The sequence below is a fragment of the Pinus tabuliformis genome, chromosome 8, assembly GCF_031772625.1.
Source record: "Pinus tabuliformis cultivar Carrire ecotype Pingquan chromosome 8, CPIR1, whole genome shotgun sequence".
In the NCBI taxonomy this organism is placed as follows: domain Eukaryota; kingdom Viridiplantae; phylum Streptophyta; class Pinopsida; order Pinales; family Pinaceae; genus Pinus; species Pinus tabuliformis.
Window position 1 is genome coordinate 1,122,480,638 of NC_142294.1, and position 21,513 is coordinate 1,122,502,150.

Below are 21,513 nucleotides of genomic sequence, written 5' to 3' on the forward strand. Positions count from 1 at the left end.
GGAAATGAGGATTCGAAAACAACTCTCGTTGTTGGTTTTTCATAACAGGAGGACAACGATTTTGTGGAGGGAGAACACAACAGTAAGCTTCTCTCCCCTCTGGCAGTTGCTCCGATTTCCGCTATTGAAGTGAAACGGCCCCATTCTCCGAATGTAGTGGAAATTTCAATCGCGGGTAGTGCCATGATCGTATCGAGTGGCATGATGAAGTCCCTTCTGGAAGTTGCTCCAATTGCCGCTATTGAAGTGAAACGACCCCATTCTCCGAATACAGTGGAAATTTCAACCATTGGTAGTGCCATGATCGTATCGAGTGGCATGATGAAGTAAAAAAGGCCAAAGAATTGGGTTGTGGGTTCACTTGTCAGTGGATATAATAATGACTCCACCACCATATCAACCGGTCTCAAGTTCAAGCCCATTCAACAAACGCCTCAATCAACCACTCCGGCATTTAATGTAATGGACAACAAGGAATTAACTGCAGTTATTCTTCTTCTGAATATGAAGATGCAGAGCTTGAAGAAACTGAAACGGAACTGAAGCCAGAAACACCACCATTGTGGTTCTCTGTCTCGCAAGCTCTAGATTCATATTAGTGCAGAGCTCCATTTTACATCTGTTTGGAGAGTTCTAGATTCATCTTAGTGAAGAGCTCCATTTTACCGACTTCGATTCCGCTATAAACCTCCGAAAATCCCACCAAAGCGTCCACCAGAGCTTGAATGGGGTTATTTTCGCTGCACTCGTCGGTCTCTGACTATTAGCGCCTCGCTGATCAAAGTCGAGCCCTTTGGACGACTTTCGTCGCTTACAATTTTGCGGCTCCAATAATCCCAATCTGTTCTCATAACATACAAAATTCAACACAAGATCGCAAAGCCCATCCACGCTCTCCAACAAAACCTTTCCCTTGTCTTCCGAAGCGATAAACTCCAGACGATTATTATTATATTCATTACTGTTGCCATGGATATCGTTCCTGCTATTCATAAAAGTATGGTGATTGTTGTGGTTAGTGTCTAAGGTGTCCTCAAGATCCAACAAATCCACGAGCTCAAATGAGTGATCGTCTAAGATAGAATTGCTGGTCTGTGCTCTCCAACAAACCCTTGCCCTGGTCTCCTCGAAGCGACAAGATCATTATTATTAAGTTTATTATTACTGCAATGTTGATGCTAGGTGGACCTCATGCAAGGTGGGCCATTGCATGAGGTCCAGATGCACATTATTTATTTTATTCTATTTATTATTTCACTTTTTTTTCTCTTTTTAATTGACTCCAAGGAAATGATACACTTACAATTCCAAACCTAGTTGATGGAGATCGATAGGAAGGAGGTCAAGTTTCAAATTTGGGACGTTGCAACCCAGGAAAGAGGTTCTAGGCGATCACATCGTTTTACTACACGGGAATAGTGTAGTTCTTTTCTCTCTCTTTTGCATGACCGAGCTTCTTGCTTTTTGTTTTGTTTATTTTAATGGCGCTACAAATATAAGACTAATATAAATGTTACAACACTTTTATTGTGTCTGTTTTTTCTATATCTAAATTTCACCAGCAGAAGGTAGGGCCAGGTCATGATTTTTGGTGATTTGGAGAGTGCACCACATCAAAGCAAAATTATGAGCAAGTTAATCATAACTATCATAAATTCATGAATACCCAGAGTGTACCTACCAAGCCATGGTGTGACTCGTGCAATCATAGATAACTAATAGCCAGAAATGGAGCAGTAAGCTTTTCCAGGTAAGAATCAAATGTGATATCGAAGGTGTTTTATTTAATTTCAACAAAATTCAGAGAAGAATTTTGGACATAGGCATGTCATCATCAAATGGCAAGTTGCGTCCAAAGCTTTGTTCCGATTTTTTGGAGTGTTGTGTCTTAGAATATTGCATTCTCCCTTTAGAAAATGTCATGTGATAGGTACCTAAATCTGTCATTGAACATTAAAAAGAATAATATTTCCATGTTTTTGTCAAAGAGAAATTTTCGATGCATTTTCAAATAGACATTACAAAATAGCACTCCATATTTGTCCTCCTCAACTTCTATCCATTGTATTATGCTTTTGGGTCACTGCAATAATTGCAGGTTATAGCTACAAATCTCTTCGGCAACAGTTTTGGGATAGATTTTAGTTGCATGCATGCATGCAGAATGTTTTGTTACTAATTTGAACACTAATAAGCTTTGAACCAAACAAATCAGAGAGCAAGCCTTGATAACCTCCAATTTGGTTAAAAAACATCTATCTTAAAAGAATTTAGTTTGAATTGGTGAAACCAACATCCAAACATACGCCCCATAGTTTTGTTGCCAACACTCTAGCAAACCTCCTTGGATATGTACCAATCACTTTGACCTTAAATTTTTCCTCAAGCAGTGCCCAAAATTGGAGTGATTCTCCAAATTAGATAGACACTTCTCAATGTGCTTATATCAGCACCTTGTCACCAGAAATAACCTAGTCTTGATATAAAAGTAAATTGGTTAAATATCTTTCATTCGGATACCTACCATAAGATGCATGTTCTCCTGTTGAAACTGGTGATTCTGTCATGGAAGACTGGGAACACTGGGAGGTAGCTGAAGTCATGACAGATAAGATTCACATTCTGACGAATCACTCGCTTCGCTACCATTGAATGGGCCTACAAAACAAATTTCTTGTCTTTGACCAAACCCACCCGTTGACATCTGTAAAATACTTGGAACAAGCATTGCCAGTAAAGAGCCTCCAACTGAGCTACCAAAAGGATTGAAATGACTGCTGAAACCCATGTGTTCCATTCCTTCCATGACTGCTGCAACAGGGATGGCATGGATACAGATTTCTTCAACTTCAACAAAATGTTTGTCTTGAGCAGATGGCAGCCGAATAGTCAGAGACATTCACGGCTTAGCATTTACTATCTCACTTTTTGCCTTGTAGAATGTCTTTTCTGGCCTTAAATTGTTTGCGAAAAAAAGGAAGGGATTGAATTAACCTCTTGTCTAGCTTCTTCAACCCGTTTGTTTTCTTTTGAACATTCAGCTGTGCTTACTATTCCCATGTTCTCTACTAGAGAATGCACTTGAAAATATATGTTACTAGTAGGATGTTCATGCCCAGTCCTATCATTAAGATCTTTGATCTTCCAACGATCCTCATCAATTGATATTACTAATTTCTTATTCATTTCACCTTCAATATTTCTCCTATCATTCAATATTTCAAGACAAGATGCAGCTCTAGCCTCACAAGAAGAATCCAAACCAAGGGAATCAGAAAGCTTTACATCAACCCAACTATCCTCATCACTGCTGGGAGACTCACCTTTAGTAATATCTTTTGGAAACTCATTCAGATCCCTCTGCAACATGTTATGTGGGACCCCATATTTCAGCTTGTCAAATATTGCCAAATTCTGCGTGTGAACTGATTCTATGTAAGGTTCCTTGACCTCCTCAAATGCTTCAGTTCTATCTTCTTCCATTGAACTTACAGAACTATTGAAGGACCTATTCATGAGGTTGGCCCTATCAAGTGGGTCACCTTTTCCTTCAGAAATAGTTTCTCCTTCATAGTTGGAATCGTAAATCCCTGTAGCATTTTCACAATGGACAGTGCATACCATTGTGACTATGAAGCTTTGACAAACTATATAATTCATACAGCTGGGCAGTACTTCTTAAGCAAATGCTATGAACTTTGCATGGTCTTTCCATAAAATTGACTGCGCCAAAAATGACACCCATAGATTTAGCGAAGCCTACACCACTGATTGAGAAAATCAAATCATGAAACTCTTCAAGAAACTCCATTTCTAATTTTTCATTTCCAGGCAAAACAAATGAAAACATCCTCCTTACGATCAAAATCCCAAAACCCAAACATCTAAGACAAAATGGCAAATAAAACTTATTTATCAGCACGTGATAGACCAACTAAGACTTCAGGCAGAAACATTTAAATTGTTAATACTTGCAAAAAAAAAAATCACGACGATTCCAGAAAGTTGGAATCTAATAAAATAGACTAGAAACCGCCCTAAAACAAATCCATTCACCAGGAATCTAATCAAAGTTTGATAAATCAAAACATAATTAATATTTTTGTAGCTCTAATATATCATACACCATAAAATTTGCCATGTTTAATGTGCTTCGGCCATCCTATGCATCAAGATATGTATAGCTAAGATTCTTGAGGGATTTTACGTGCCTTAAAGAGTCTCTACATTTTTAAAATTGTTTTTCAGTAGTTGTACGTTTGAATGAAAACAACGTGCTTTTTTGTTTTGCTCTCTTAATTCCCTTGGTGTTGCCTTTAAAGCATAATTATTGAGAAAACTGTATAAACTAGTTAGTGAGCCTTATGAAAAGTAACAACGCTAAACCAATAGAAGCCCGCTTGGTCATATATGAGAGTTGCATTACCCAAATTGAATTTGAAGTTTGCTTGATGCAATATCTATAGGAGTCGTGAGTTTTGTCATTTAGTAAATTACTCTAGGTAAGTTAGACATCAAGAATCAATCAATTCCTAGGACTTAGAGAATGAATAACAGTTTTGCAGGTTCTTCAACTGTCTAAAATTTGGAATATACATGTGATATGAAGTTGTGGCGTTTTTCATGATTAAGTCAATGACAAGCATTGATCTATCATATGATCATACTGACTCCCGAATTCCGTAGAATTGTTGGAATTGATATCATTTTTGCTCTTCGGATTGTTTGCATGTGTTCCTTCATCCTTACCAAATTATTTAGGGGCCGCTTATATGCCACGTACCTTTATAAGCTCTTCACTTGCAGTTACATTTCCCATAGGACCATCATTCCAGAGAGATACATATTTAACTTTCTTAACACCGTGATTCTTAACATTACTTGAAGCACATTTTTAACTGAAATGGCTAGATTCATAGCTTGTTTTATGACTTACAAAGGAGTACACGCAGTTCAGTTGCCAACAGCAAAGCCTTCTGCAAAATATAGAGGTCTCAAGCACCATTGTTATTCAATCCTGATAGAGTTATGAAGATCTCAATGTAGTTCCAAAATGACTCCTTCCAACTACACAGAGATATATAAGGGGTTCTGACACTGGAAGTGGATATGATTTTCCTTGCCTTGCGATTGGTATAAGTAGCAACTGTAACCATGGATATAGCATACTACTCCAGTATTTGATCACTAGTGTGCTTGTGAGTTATGTTGGAAAATGTTTCTATAGATAAGGTAGGAATTTGCTACAATGATCTCTTGCTTTTTCTCCAACTGCATTCTGTATATGCTCCAACAATATAAATATTATATTTTCAATCCACATATATTATAAACCTATTAAATTTCCAAACCATACATCAAAGGCATCCAACAATACTGAAAAAGTTTTAGTCTAAGCCACCCACCTTGTTAGAACTCCACTACTATTAGGGGTTGATTTCTTCCAGAATATGCAGCTACTTGTCCTTGTACGCGGACTATGGTGATAGTAGGTCATGGTGACAACTATCAAGGCTGTAGTACCTGTAATTTTATAAATTCATGAAGAAACCTGGAAGAAGATCAGGTTCGTCTGATCGATAGATCCAACAGATCTACGGTCATCGCGTGCCAATAAGCGTAGAGGTTAATTCTGAAACGGACACGATCATTTATAAAACTGAGTTAATAACTCAGTTAATCCTGACCGTCCTCTTGAAAAGCTCAGATCGAATGATAATCGCGTCGAAAAATGCACGAAGTTTAATCCAGATTTCGGACGCGATATGTTATGAACTGTGGTTTAATCCATTGAGTTCCGAATCGACCGTAACCGTTCATTGTGAATGGACGAGATCCGATAGATATTACTCTGAAAGATGTGCGCTGGTTAATTTAGAATTTGGACTAGAATTTGGACCCGAGAAAGTTATGAACTGGCATTTTATTTCCTTTCGGCTCTGTGGGTAAAAGTAAAGGTTTGCCATATATCGGGAAATTTAAATAGTTCTGCTATTTTAGTAGAATAGCTTAATTTGGAGTCCACAAGAGAGATCGGGGTTTGATAGTTAATTAAACAGGGGTTTAATTAATTTAATTTCCGGGATTTGTGTTTAATGCAATTTCGCTGCATCAAAGTGGTATCAGAGCAGAAGAAGATTTTGCGTGAAGTATGAGTATATTTTTCAGTGTTAGTCTTTATAATTTTTGTGCAAAGTAACAACAGAGGAAGGTGAGAAGATTTGCAGCAGCCTAGAGCAAGGAGTGCTCAATTGGTTCCAGAGGAGAGAACCAGAGAGATGCCAAAAGACTGAGCTCAGAGGAGGAAATTTTAGTGAGGTATCATGTAGCAGGGAGACTTGTTACTACAGAGACTAATTGCAGCTCACAAGTTAAAGCTGTTAGAAAGACAAGAAAGCATATGACAAGGAAAATCAGAGGCGCAGCGGAAGCAAAGGGAAAAGAAGAGGAGTCAGTTTTAGAATTTGATTGAGGTAAATATTTTCTTTTATTGAATTTCAAATATTGATTTGAGTTTGAAGAATTAGTGAAAATGAACATGGAGAAACTTAGGAAAGGTTCAAATAAATGTCAGATGAGTGATGAAGAGTGTAGGATAAGTATTGCAGTGATGAGAGCAGAGTTGAATATACTACAGGAATGGTTTCAAGAGAAAGAGAATGAAGACCGAAGACATGGATGGAGAATAAGGAAACGGGTCAAGTGGAATCTATTGCAACATAAATGGAATGCTATGTTGATGAACAAACTTGAACAAATACATATTTCTTTGTTGGAGAAGGAGAGACTCATAGGAATTGAGTCATAGCAAAGAGGATTTGCTGAAACCCATAAATTCCATGGTGGGAATTTGGTGCTTGAAGCATCAAAAGAGACCGAAAGGTCTAATATTTTTAAAACTGATAGTTTGTCTGTGAATGCACTTATGGTACTAAATAAGGAATTTATTGCTATAGAGACAGCTAATGACCATTATTATGATCAAGAAGTCTTTTGTGAACCTGAAGGAAATTGGGATGATTGTTTTTCATTCCATGAAGTTGAGTTTGCAGCTCAATTGGAGAAAGAAGCAACAGACAAAGAGCTAGAGGCCGAAGAAGTTGAGACAAGAGAAGCTGTAACAAAAGGAGGAAAGGACACCATAGAGAACATCAACTGTGTTGATGTGATTAACAAAGAGGAATTACTCCTAGAGCATGGTAGAGAAAATTGCCTTACTGATATACTGAATTTGGTTGACAGTTCGAGTGATAATGATGGTGAACTTTCAGATTTAGTTCTCACTAATCTCAGCACGACAGAGTTACTTAGCAAAGCTATAGCTGCAAACGATGAACCGGTTCGAGACTTGTTCAAAATTTGGAAACCAGGAAAATGGGTATTCAAGTTTCCACATGCAGTTCACAAGTCTATATTTCCAGAACAGAGGATGATGAAGTATGGAAAGTCGAGAATCACGTTTAATCATTCTCTGAAGATATTATTCTGCAAATTTAATGCCAGACTACCTGATGAAGTTATTCCTTTGAAGGACCATCAACAAAATAGAGTTTGGAATCCTGGAGGTAGCAAGTCATTCAGACTTGTAGCTATCACATTACTACAGAAAAGTGACAGACCTCATAGACAGGAGTCTATGATTTTTTTCTACATCGGGAGTCTGATGCAGGAGCATCATGCTCAAAGTATTATTGTTCATTTGGTTGATTTAGGGGGTGATGTTTTTAATTATTTTTAGGAATATTGTATAGATTGAGTGAGAAATCTATGTGTGAGGTTTCAGTTGTGAAATATTCTCAACTATGTGAGAATATCAAGGGTAATTGATATGTGTAGATCTCGTAGAGATCTTAGGGATTACGAGATCCTCGAATAGGAATTAGTTGAGTGAATTATGGAAAATATCATGGATTTAGTATAATCCATAATTATGTAATTATGATATAAATGTAAGCCTACAAGGAGAGTGTGGAACATAGAGTGTTACAGAGTGTTAGAAAGTGTTAGGAGAGTTAGAGAGAGTTAAGTAGTGGAGTGAATAGATCAGAGCACGAGAGGTTCTGAACATATATGTAAATATTGTTATGAATGAAGAAAGGAGTTTTGTGTTTAAAAGTGGTTTCTTCGTGGTTTTTATTATGTGATTTGATTCTTTAATCGTAGGTTGAATCTCTGTTAAATCCAGGAAATTGTGTGTGAAATTAAACCTTTAGTGGAGTCTTTGTTTGAAGATCAACGGTGTTCACTGGTGAATGCGCACGCCCCTTAACACATGAAACGAACCCAAAACATTACAAGATCGAGTTGATTGATAAATTTGTGAAGAAACTCGGAAGAAGATCATGGTTGTCCGATCAACACATCCAACAGATCTACGGTCATCGCGTGCCAATAAGCGTAGAGGTTAATTCCAAAACGAACACGATCATTTATAAATCTGAGTTAATAACTCAGTTAATCATGACCGTCCACTTGAAAAGCTCAGATTGGATGGTAATCGCGTCGAAAAATGCACGGAGTTTAATCTAGATTTCAGACGCAATATGTTATGAACTGTGGTTTAATCCATTGAGTTCCAAATCGATCGTAACCGTTCATTGTGAATGGACGAGATCCGATGAATATCGCTCCGGAAGATGTGTGCTGGTTAATTTAGAATTCGGACCCGAGAAAGTTATGAACTGGCATTTTATTTCCTTTTGGTTCCATGGGTAAAAGTAAAGGTTTGCCATATATCGGGAAATTTAAATAGTTCTGCTATTTTAGCAGAATAGCTTAATTTGGAGTCCACACAAGAGATCGGGGTTTGATAGTTAATTAAACAGGGGTTTAATTAATTTAATTTATGGGATTTGTGTTCGATGCAGTTTCGCTGCATCAGACTAACTAATGACTTTTCTTCTTCCCCTTCACTAATTTGTACAATATTCTTTGTTATGTATCTACCCCACTTTTCTTTGTGGCTCCCTTTCCTGCAGTCAACACCCACATGTTTGCATTCTCCTTTGTCTCTATCAGTTTTAGTGATTGGTTTGACATCATGCCTTGTCAGTGGGCGCACTCGCCAAGGGGTTGCCTATTATCAGGAACGTGTCTCTTGGGGATTTAAACGTGTGCACCACAGGCTTCGGGAATTTGTTGTCTGGTTTTGAGACCTCACCCTGAGACCAATCTATGAGGAACTGACTTGCTTGGAAAGAGAAGGGAACTCACATTGATAACATATTTCAGACATTGAAGTTTTGGTGGACTTCGCTAATTGGATACTCGATGGGGGGCACATTCATGGTAGGTTTAACCAATATATGCACATTATTGATTTGTACTAGCATTCGAATTTCCTCCTAGAAAAAATATTGTTGGACCACACTCAACAGAGGGCTGACATTCTACACTCCATGGAGCACCTCCACAGGCATTTATGGGACATTGATAAGTGTATGAGCCACATTGAGCACCATATGAACATTCCTCCACCAGCTAGCAGCACCCCCCACAACATGAAAAAAACAATTCAGGTGGTTACTATAGATTTTGATTCTTAGACTTGTTAGCTATGTTCAAAGGTCATTTTGTTTTTGAATCAAATAGTTATATCTTTAGGCAAATTTGGCCAGTTCTATGTATGCACTCTCTACTCATTTTGTAAATCATGATCTCACTAGCTTCTCAGCGAAGAGTGCACTTTTGGCTATGGTCCTCTCTCCCTAGTGAAAGACTAGCAAGCCTAACATCATCAGCTTATCCATGTAAATCTCAATTGGAAAAAAAATACAATATTTACGAAAAAAACCTTTTTACATTTTTATATTATTATTATTATTATCCAATTTTAAGGTCACTGTTATGCTATACACCAAATTGGTGTATGAGACCCCCTTGATTATGGGACAAGGGAGCCACCTCCATGCAACGATTTGACTACTAAGTCTATGAAAGCATACATACTCTACCCCTCTCGTTTTGAACCTATGACCTTATTAATTTTATTTTATTTTTATTTATTTATTTTTATTTTTATTTTTTATTTTTTAATTTCTAATTATATATTTAGGCAGATAGGCCTTCTTTTGAATTAGTTCGGTTGTCAACACTTCTATTTTCTTATTGACATGTGGCATACTCTAATCTGATTGACATGTGGCACACTATTTTTTTTTAAATGGAAATGAGGATTCGAAAACAACTCTCGTTGTTGGTTTTTCATAACAGGAGGACAACGATTTTGTGGAGGGAGAACACAACAGTAAGCTTCTCTCCCCTCTGGCAGTTGCTCTGATTGCCGCTATTGAAGTGAAACGGCCCCATTCTCCGAATGCAGTGGAAATTTCAATCGCGGGTAGTGCCATGATCGTATCGAGTGGCATGATGAAGTCCCTTCTGGAAGTTGCTCCAATTGCCGCTATTGAAGTGAAACGACCCCATTCTCCGAATACAGTGGAAATTTCAACCGTTGGTAGTGCCATGATCGTATCGAGTGGCATGATGAAGTAAAAAAGGCCAAAGAATTGGGTTGTGCGTTCACTTGTCAGTGGATATAATAATGACTCCACCACCATATCAACCGGTCTCAAGTTCGAGCCCATTCAACAAACGCCTCAATCAACCACTCTGGCATTTAATGCAATGGACAACAAGGAATTAACTGCAGTTATTCTTATTCTGAATATGAAGATGCAGAGCTTGAAGAAACTAAAACGGAACTCAAGCCAGAAACACCACCATTGTGGTTCTCTGTCTCGCAAGCTCTAGATTCATATTAGTGCAGAGCTCCATTTTACATCTGTTTGGCGAGTTCTAGATTCATCTTAGTGAAGAGCTCCATTTTACCGACTTCGATTCCGCTATAAACCTCCGAAAATCCCACGAAAGCGTCCACCAGAGCTTGAATGGGGTTATTTTCGTTGCACTCGTCGGTCTCTGACTATTAGCGCCCCGCTGATCAAATTCGAGCCCTTTGGACGACTTTCGTCGCTTACAATTTTGCGGCTCCAATAATCCCAATCCGTTCTCATAACATACAAAATTCAACACAAGATCGCAAAGCCCATCCACGCTCTCCAACAAAACCTTTCCCTTGTCTTCCGAAGCGATAAACTCCAGACAATTATTATGATATTCATTACTATTGCCATGGATATTGTTCCTGCTATTCATAAAATTATGGTGATTGTTGTGGTTAGTGTCTAAGGTGTCCTCAAGATCCAACAAATCCACGAGCTCAAATGAGTGGTCGTCTAAGATAGAATTGCTGGTCTGTGCTCTCCAGCAAACCCTTGCCCTGGTCTCCTCGAAGCGACAAGATCATTATTATTAAGTTTATTATTACTGCAATGTTGACGCTAGGTGGACCTCATGCAATGTGGGCCATTGCATGAGGTCCAGATGCACATTATTTATTTTATTCTATTTATTATTTCACTTTTTTTTCTCTTTTTAATTGACTCCAAGGAAATGATACACTTACAATTCCAGACCTAGTTGATGGAGATCGATAGGAAGGAGGTCAAGTTTCAAATTTGGGACGTTGCAACCCAGGAAAGAGGTTCTATGCAATCACATCGTTTTACTACACGGGAATAGTGTAGTTCTTTTCTGTCTCTTTTACATGACCGAGCTTCTTGCTTTTTGTTTTGTTTATTTTAATGGCGCTACAAATATAAGACTAATATAAATGTTACAACACTTTTATTGTGTCTGCTTTTTCTATATCTAAATTTCACCAGCAGAAGGTAGGGCCAGGTCATGATTTTTGGTGATTTGGAGAGTGCACCACATCAAAGCAAAATTATGAGCAAGTTAATCATAACTATCATAAATTCATGAATAGCCAGAGTGTACCTACCAAGCCATGGTGTGACTCGTGCAATCATAGATAACTAATAGCCAGAAATGGAGCAGTAAGCTTTTCCAGGTAAGAATCAAATGTGATATCGAAGGTGTTTTATTTAATTTCAACAAAATTCAGAGAAGAATTTTGGACATAGGCATGTCATCATCAAATGGCAAGTTGCGTCCAAAGCTTTGTTCCGATTTTTTGGAGTGTTGTGTCTTAGAATATTGCATTCTCCCTTTAGAAAATGTCATGTGATAGGTACCTAAATCTGTCATTGAACATTAAAAAGAATAATATTTCCATGTTTTTGTCAAAGAGAAATTTTCGATGCATTTTCAAATAGACATTACAAAATAGCACTCCATATTTGTCCTCCTCAACTTCTATCCATTGTATTATGCTTTTGGGTCACTGCAATAATTGCAGGTTATAGCTACAAATCTCTTCGGCAACAGTTTTGGGATAGATTTTAGTTGCATGCATGCATGCAGAATGTTTTGTTACTAATTTGAACACTAATAAGCTTTGAACCAAACAAATCAGAGAGCAAGCCTTGATAACCTCCAATTTGGTTAAAAAACATCTATCTTAAAAGAATTTAGTTTGAATTGGTGAAACCAACATCCAAACATACGCCCCATAGTTTTGTTGCCAACACTCTAGCAAACCTCCTTGGATATGTACCAATCACTTTGACCTTAAATTTTTCCTCAAGCAGTGCCCAAAATTGGAGTGATTCTCCAAATTAGATAGACACTTCTCAATGTGCTTATATCAGCACCTTGTCACCATAAATAACCTAGTCTTGATATAAAAGTAAATTGGTTAAATATCTTCCATTCGGATACCTACCATAAGATGCATGTTCTCCTGTTGAAACTGGTGATTCTGTCATGGAATACTGGGAACACTGGGAGGTAGCTAAAGTCATGACAGATAAGATTCACATTCTGACGAATCACTCGCTTTGCTGCCATTGAATGGGCCTACAAAAAAAATTTCTTGTCTTTGACCAAACCCACCCTTTGACACCTGTAAAATACTTGGAACAAGCATTGCCAGTAAAGAGCCTCCAATTGAGCTACCAAAAGGACTGAAATGACTGCTGAAACCCATGTGTTCTATTCCTTCTATGACTACTGCAACAGGGATGGCATGGATACAAATTTCTTCAACTTCAACAAAATGTTTGTCTTGAGCAGATGGCAGCCGAATAGTCAGAGACATTCACGGCTTAGCATTTACTATCTCACTTTTTGCCTTGTAGAATGTCTTTTCTGGCCTTAAATTGTTTGCGAAAAAAAGGAAGGGATTGAATTAACCTCTTGTCTAGCTTCTTCAACCCGTTTGTTTTCTTTTGAACATTCAGCTCTGCTTACTATTCCCATGTTCTCTACCAGAGAATGCACTTGAAAATATATGTTACTAGTAGGATGTTCATGCCCAGTCCTATCATTAAGATCTTTGATCTTCCAACGATCCTCATCAATTGATATTGCTGGTTTCTTGTTCATTGCACCTTCAATATTTCTCCTATCATTCAATATTTCAAGACAAGATGCAGCTCTAGCCTCACAAGAAGAATCCAAACCAAGGGAATCAGAAAGCTTTACATCAACCCAACTATCCTCATCACTGCTGGGAGACTCACCTTTAGTAATATCTTTTGGAAACTCATTCAGATCCCTCTGCAACATGTTATGTGGGATCCCATCTTTCAGCTTGTCAAATATTGCCAAATTCTGCGTGTGAACTGATTCTATGTAAGGTTCCTTGACCTCCTCAAATGCTTGAGTTCTATCTTCTTCCATTGAACTTACAGAACTATTGAAGGACCTATTCATGAGGCTGGCCCTATTAAGTGGGTCACCTTTTCCTTCAGAAATAGTTTCTCCTTCACAGTTGGAATCGTAAATCCCTGTAGCATTTTCACAATGGACAGTGCATACCATTGTCACTATGAAGCTCTGACAAACTGTATAATTCATACAGCTGGGCAGTACTTCTTAAGCAAATGCTATGAACTTTGCATGGTCTTTCCATAAAATTGACTGCACCAAAAATGACATCCATAGATTTAGAGAAGCCTACACCACTGATTGAGAAAATCAAATCATGAAACTCTTCAAGAAACTCCATTTCTAATTTTTCATTTCCAGGCAAAACAAATGAAAACATCCTCCTTACGATCAAAATCCCAAAACCCAAACATCTAAGACAAAATGGCAAATAAAACTTATTTATCAGCACGTGATAGACCAACCAAGACTTCAGGCAGAAACATTTAAATTGTTAATACTTGCAAAAAAAAAATTCACCAGGATTCCAGAAAGTTGGAATCTAATAAAATAGACTAGAAACCGCCCTAAAACAAATCCATTCACCAGGAATCTAATCAAAGTTTGATAAATCAAAACATAATTAATATTTCTGTAGCTCTAATATATCATACACCATAAAATTTGCCATGTTTAATGTGCTTCGGCCATCCTGTGCATCAAGATATGTATAGCTGAGATTCTTGAGGGATTTTACGTGCCTTAAAGAGTCTCTACATTTTTAAAATTGTTTTTCAGTAGTTGTACGTTTGAATGAAAACAATGTGCTTTTTTGTTATGCTCTCTTAATTCCCTTGGTGTTGCCTTTAAAGCATAATTATTGAGAAAACCGTATAAACTAGTTAGTGAGCCTTATGAAAAGTAACAACGCTAAACCATAGAAGCCCGCTTGGTCATATATGAGAGTTGCATTACCCAAATTGAATTTGAAGTTTGCTTGATGCAATATCTATAGGAGTCGTGAGTTTTGTCATTTAGTAAATTACTCTAGGTAAGTTAGACATCAAGAATCAATCAACTCCTAGGACTTGGAGAATGAATAACAGGTTTGCAGGTTCTTCAGCTGTCTAAAATTTGGAATATACATGTGATCTGAAGTTGTGGCGTTTGTCATGATTAAGTCAATGACAAGCATTGATCTGTCATATGATCATACTGACTCCCGAATTCCGTAGAATTCTTGGAATTGATATCATTTTTGCTCTTCTGATTGTTTGCATGTGTTCCTTCATCCTTACCAAATTATTTAGGGGCCGCTTATATGCCACGTACCTTTATAAGCTCTTCACTTGCAGTTACATTTCCCATAGGACCATCATTCCAGAGAGATACATATTTAACTTTCTTAACACCGTGATTCTTAACATTACTTGAAGCACATTTTTAACCGAAATGGCTAGATTGATAGCTTGTTTTATGACTTACAAAGGAGTACACGCAGTTCAGTTGCCAACAGCAAAGCCTTCTGCAAAATATAGAGGTCTCAAGCACCATTGTTATTCAATCCTGATAGAGTTCCGAAGATCTCAAGGCAGTTGCAAAATGACTCCTTCCAACTACACACGGATATATAAGGGGTTCTGACACTGGAAGTGGATATGATTTTCCTTGCCTTGCAATCGGTATAAGTAGCAACTGTAACCATGGATATAGCATACTACTCCAGTATTTGATCGCTAGTGTGCTTGTGAGTTATGTTGGAAAATGTTTCTATAGATAAGGGTAGGAATTTGCTACAATGATCTCTTGCTTTTTCTCCAACTGCATTCTGTAGATGCTCCAACAATATAAATATTATATATTAAATCCGCATATATTATAAACCTATTAAATTTCCAAACCATACATCAAAGGCATCCAACAATACTCAGAAAGTTTTAGTCTAAGCCACCCACCTTGTTAGAACTCCACTACTATTAGGGGTTGATTTCTTCCAGAATATGCAGCTACTTGTCCTTGTACGCGGACTATGGTGATAGTAGGTCATGGTGACACCTATCAAGGCTGTAGTACCTGTAATTTTAAAAACTGAAAGAAAGGTGCAAAGATGCAAGACAAAACATAACTTTTAGGGTTTCTTTTTATGATTCTTTCTTTTTATTAGCAATGTGCTTTTTAAGTTTGTAGGGTCTGTGTGCATCCCACATTAGAAGACTGGAAACACCCCCTCTAGGTTGAAAATAGTTAGCCTCTAGGAGGTGGCCAGGAAACAACTTAGAAAGTTTTCCATGAGATTTTTGCAAGTTAGCTTATGATCTACAAGAGCATTTATGGCTTGGATTCTTCAACAACTCCAGTATTTGATCGCTAGTGTGCTTGTGAGTTATGTTGGAACATGTTTCTATAGATAAGGGTAGGAATTTGCTACAATGATCTCTTGCTTTTTCTCCAACTGCATTCTGTAGATGCTCCAACAGTATAAATATTATAAATTTATTTTATATATTTTTAAATTAGGAAATATTCATTTTCCATGAAGGTAAGAAAGGTAAAAATATTTTTTCTATATTATTAAATTTATATAGGTGATTTTAGCTTAAAGTTTGAGAAAGATAAAAAAATTATAATTAATTAGGGAACAAATTTAATATTTCCATTATTTAAATCAATTAAGATTTGAAAAAAAATTGAATTCATATTATATTTTTGTTTTTTATATTGAAATTTGATTATGTTTTTGTCTTTTACATGGGGATTTAGTGGAAAATTTTGGTATTTCTTTAGTGTATATAAGAAGCATATTGTTAGAGTATTTTTGCAAAAATAAATAAATATTATCAATTATATTATATTGTATAGTGTGCTTTGACATTGTATTATAGAAAATGTACACAAATTACATGCATATGAGCTTTATGATGTACACAGAACGACCAAAAGAGAAAAACAAGAAAAGTAAATTTAGGTTGGAAAAACTTGTTTAGATGTCGAGAAGATTGTCAAATTCATGGATATAATATTTTATGTGTTATTTTTCATTATCAATCTCTAATCTCATGGATAGAATCTTTTATGTGTTATTCTGCATTATGATTTTGAGTAAAGTGATCTACAATGTATTATGAATGTTAAGGTCCAACCCTCACCCCCTTATTTATGTAATAAGATTGAGTCATAGTTATAGAGTCAATAAAGCCCATATTAATAATTGTAAGTGGTTAACCTGCATTTAATGAAGGGACCACAATTAGTTGCAAATGGGCCATGGTATTAGATAGATGGTATTAATAAGAACCATGGTATTGCATGTATGATCCTATATAAAGGATAGAGACTCCCCTCGAGGAGCATCGTGTCTTATTTTGTAATTGAGCTCAGCTCTATTGGAGGTTGCCCCCTCGAAGAGGGAAGTGAACATTGTTTTCTGAATAATAAAATACTTGATGTTATTTCTCATTGTTCTATATCCTGGGTATATTTCTTCGCATATTTGGTATTCTGGCATCGTCTTGCAGGTTAAGAGCATAACAAGTGGTATCAGAGCACTTTCAGGGGCCGATGGGATCTCCAATTTTTAGCAATTTTTTTTTTGGCTAGAGACATGTTCCGGCGTCTTTAAACCACGTGATCTGTCGTTGAGCACATAAACCTGCAGATTTGGGGAGGCATGCACGCAGGAAATACAAGAGGTGGTCACGCTTGCTGGACTCCCTTGTAACCCCTGTGGGTACCCCTTCGAGTAGTAGCGCATTAGACAGAACCGCACATAGACTGTCTTCCAAGTACCCTCTGGGTATATCGGAAGCCCCCTAGCTCCCTTGAAACCTCGCCATAGATAAACCGCCAGCCGTCTTGCTGCTATAGTACACCGAGAATAGCACTCAGAGAGATTACTTGCCCGTACGATAGGGTAGTCAGGTTGTACGGCTAAGGGTACAGTTGATCCTCCTTGGTTAATGCCCTGAAAAATTGGGCTGAGTACTACTGTCAGACCCTTATGTATATTGCAATATGTAGCACCTGACACTCCTAGAGACCATAGTTCCCTTCTCTATCTCTGGATCATGCATAATCTTTGCCAGAACATATCTCGCAAGTGGGGTTCTGTCACAGCAGCAACAATCAGTTCCGTCATTTAGATCTATCAGATCAACCATTCAGATCTCTCAGATCCATTAGATCCGCCATCCAGATATAGCAGTTTGGGCTCTGTAGCCGTCGCAACAATCAAATCCACCATTCAGATCTGAGTAATTGTGTGGGTTCCTATACCTGGGTGTGATTTTCGTAGGACTTTTGCCAGTGTTGACATTTCTGGGATTCGGCTACTGTAGTATTCCTAAGCAAGGAGTAAAAAAAAAAAAAAAGTCTAAGACCCCCCGGGGCGCTTATTGGATGACGAGCTGAGCAAGGTGGTACCATTCAATTGTTAGTGCCAAAAATTTCGGTCGGTCCCAAATTTCAAGTACATCGGATCAGTGCATGGTACAAACTAGAGCTCAAGCTATGGCCAATGAGAGGATTGAAAACCTTGAATCGCAATTGAAAGAGGTCGTGTTGCAGCTGCAGAACTTAAATGAAATACTCTGTAAGGGCAAGATGGAGGAACGCGCGAAGGCATCTATTGGCAATAAAAACATTGAGGGCAGGTCTAGCCAGTCTCTTCACCTCTTTGGCACCCACCAACAATCCCATCTGCAACCACCCAAGCTGGACATGTATAAATTTGATGGCTCTCACCTGGCCGCATGGATAGCACAAATGGAGCAATATTTCACACTGAATTACATCTTGGATGATGCGACTCAGCTTAGTGTGGGTATCATGTACTTGGACAATGAAAGATGGCAATGGTGGCAATGGCATCAACGTTGCTATGGAAGACCCTTGACTTGGCAGACATTCAAAAAAGCTCTTATGGATCACTTTGACCATGAATCTGATTTTTTGGGTCGTCTCACTAAGCTCCGACAGATAGGAACAGTGAACGAATATATTGCCGCCTTTGAAGCCTTAGCTTTCCGCACTGGAGGTCTACACGATGAGTTCTAGATGGAATGTTTTGTTAGTGGTCTCAAAGAAGCCATACAAGCCCACGTCCGACTGCACCACCCTAGATCATGGCTACATGCTTGCAGGATAGCTTCTGAAGTAGAACGTGCGTTAGTGGCCTAGTCCAATCGCCTAAATTTCATCGCCAAGGGTCACCCCACACAAGCTTAAAGCACTATCCAAACACTCAAGGTTCAAAAGGTGTCACCAGCAGAAATGGTGGAAAGAAGAAAGCAAGGATTATGTTACTACTGTGATGAGAAATACTCCCTCGGGCATAAATGCAAGGAGCCCAAATTCTTTCAAATTGATGCTATTGATCACAGTTCATCGGAGGAAGCCCCACCACTTGAGGAACCAGAGGAGGAAGAAGAGGACAACCAACAGGACAATGTACTTGAAGAACTAATTATCTCGCTGCATGCTTTGGCAAGGATTTCTTCGCCCCAAACTCTCAAATTGAGAGGTTTTATTAAGCATCGCCCAGTAGTAGTCTTGATTGATAGTGGCAGTACACATAATTTCATCCATCAAAGAGTCGCGGAAGCAGTGCATTGTTTTTTCCGAGCAGTTTCTAACTTCCAGGTCCAAATTGCTGATGGGGGGACAATGAAATGTGAAGGCCGTTGTGAAAATGTCAAACTTCAAATGGGGGATTATCAATTAAAGACCCACATGTTTGCCATACACATGGGAGGGTGCGACATTGTCCTCGGTGCTGAATGGCTTTGCACACTTAGCCCAATCACAATGGATTTTCAGGAGTTATATATGAGCTTTAAGCAGAACAACCACACACATACCCTCCGCAGACTCCAGGCGAGAGCTCCCTCTATCATCAACTCACATCGGATGGAAAAATGGTTTAAAAAGGGCCACCATGGAGTTATAGCCCAATTTAATGCCATCCAGGCCTTCAAACCCAATTCTCTTCATATTCATCCTGAGATGCAACAGATCTTAAACAACCATCTGCCAATCTTTGATAAGCCTCATGAGCTTCCACCCTCGAGAGGGGAACATGATCATAGCATTACTTTGGTCCTAGGGGCCCAACCATCAAATGTGCGCCCATATAGATATCTGTTCGCCCAAAAGAATGAAATTAAAAAAATAATCAAGGAACTCTTGGAAGCAGGCGTCATTTGTCCCAGCATCAGTCCTTATTCCTCGTCGGTGGTCATGGTGCTCAAGAAAGATGGGGAATGGCGTATGTGTCCAGACTTCAGGGCCCTCAATAAGTTGACAGTCAAAGATAAATTTCCCATCCCGGTTGTCGATGATTTGCTGGATGAACTAAATGGGGCTCAATTCTTTACTAAGCTCGACCTTCGCTCGGGCTACCACCAAATTTGCATGAAAGAAGTAGACATTCCAAAGACTGCTTTCCGAACTCATGAAGGCCATTATGAGTTCCTGGTCATGCCATTTGGTCTTTGTAATGCCCCATCCACTTTTCAGAGCCTTATGAACCACTTGCTCAAACCATATCTCAAAAAATTTGTCCTTGTTTTCTTTGATGACATCCTCATCTACAGTCGCACCTGGGCCACACATCTTCAACATGTAGATCTGCTCTTGCAATTGCTTTGCAAGTATAAATTATTTGTCAAGATGTCCAAGTGCTCTTTTGGCATGGAAGAAGTTGAGTATTTGGGCCACATTGTGGGGCGTGAAGGTGTCAAGGTGGACCCCAAAAAGATCCAGGGAATGCAGGATTGGCCTCAACCAAAGACCTTGAAGAGCCTGAGAGGATTTTTGGGTCTCACAGGCTACTATCTCAAATTTGTCCGCAATTATGGTCGCATTGCTAGGCCCCTCACTCAACTCCTCAAGAAAAAATCATTCCTTTGGAATGATGAAGCACAACAGGCCTTTACAGCTCTCAAACATGCCATGTGTTCCACTCCAGTCTTAGCACTACCCGACTTCACCAAATCTTTTGTGATTGAATGTGATGCTTCTGGTACGGGTATTGGGGCGGTCTTAATCCAGGAAGGTCGACCCTTGGCCTTCACGAGCCAACAACTAAGTGGGAAGAATCTGGGACAATCTACCTATGAGAAGGAGATGATGGCCATCTTACATGCAGTAGATACTTGGCGACCATACTTATTGGGGCGACGTTTCCAAATCCACACAGACCATCAAAGCCTTAAATATTTTTTGGAGCAATGCCTATCCTCACCACAACAAAATAAATGGCTTGCCAAAATGCTGGGATATGATTATGAGATAATTTACAAGAAAGGGTGCGAAAATATTGTAGCAGATGCGTTATCCTGCCAATTTGAGGAGGAAAGTACCCTGCTCGCAATTTCCCTTCCCATTCCAGAATGGATTGAAGAGGCTCGCAAGGAGTGGTTTTCACATCCCTGGCTCTCCCAACTCATTAATCAATTGCAGGTGGATCCAAATTCCACAGCGAGCTACTCGTGGCAGGATGAGATTCTTCGCTACAAGGACAGAGTCGTAATATCACCAACATCCACCCTCAAAAGCCGCATTTTGGCGGAGTTGCACTCATCTCCCACTGCAGGACATTCAAGCTTTCAGAAGACGTATGCTCGCACTCGAAGATCATTTTTTTGGACAGGCATGAAAAAGGACATTCTTACTTTTGTAGCTGAATGCGACGTCTATCAACGCCACAAAGGAGAAACAGTCAAATCCCTAGGCACATTATAGCCATTGCCCATCTCGGCCTCAATCTGGACGGAGGTTTCTATGGATTTCATTATGGGTCTTCCAAAGTTAGGAAACAAGTCAGTCATCATGGTGGTTGTGGACAGACTTTCTAAGTATGCTCATTTTTGCGCCCTACCCCACCCTTTTACACCGACTTTG

General features: G+C 38.7%; 1 pseudogene; it reads right to left on the minus strand.

The window, feature by feature from the left end:
* Nucleotides 1–487: 487 nt before the first annotated feature.
* Nucleotides 488–993, minus strand: LOC149239286 (uncharacterized; annotated as a pseudogene).
* Nucleotides 994–21,513: the final 20,520 nt, after the last annotated feature.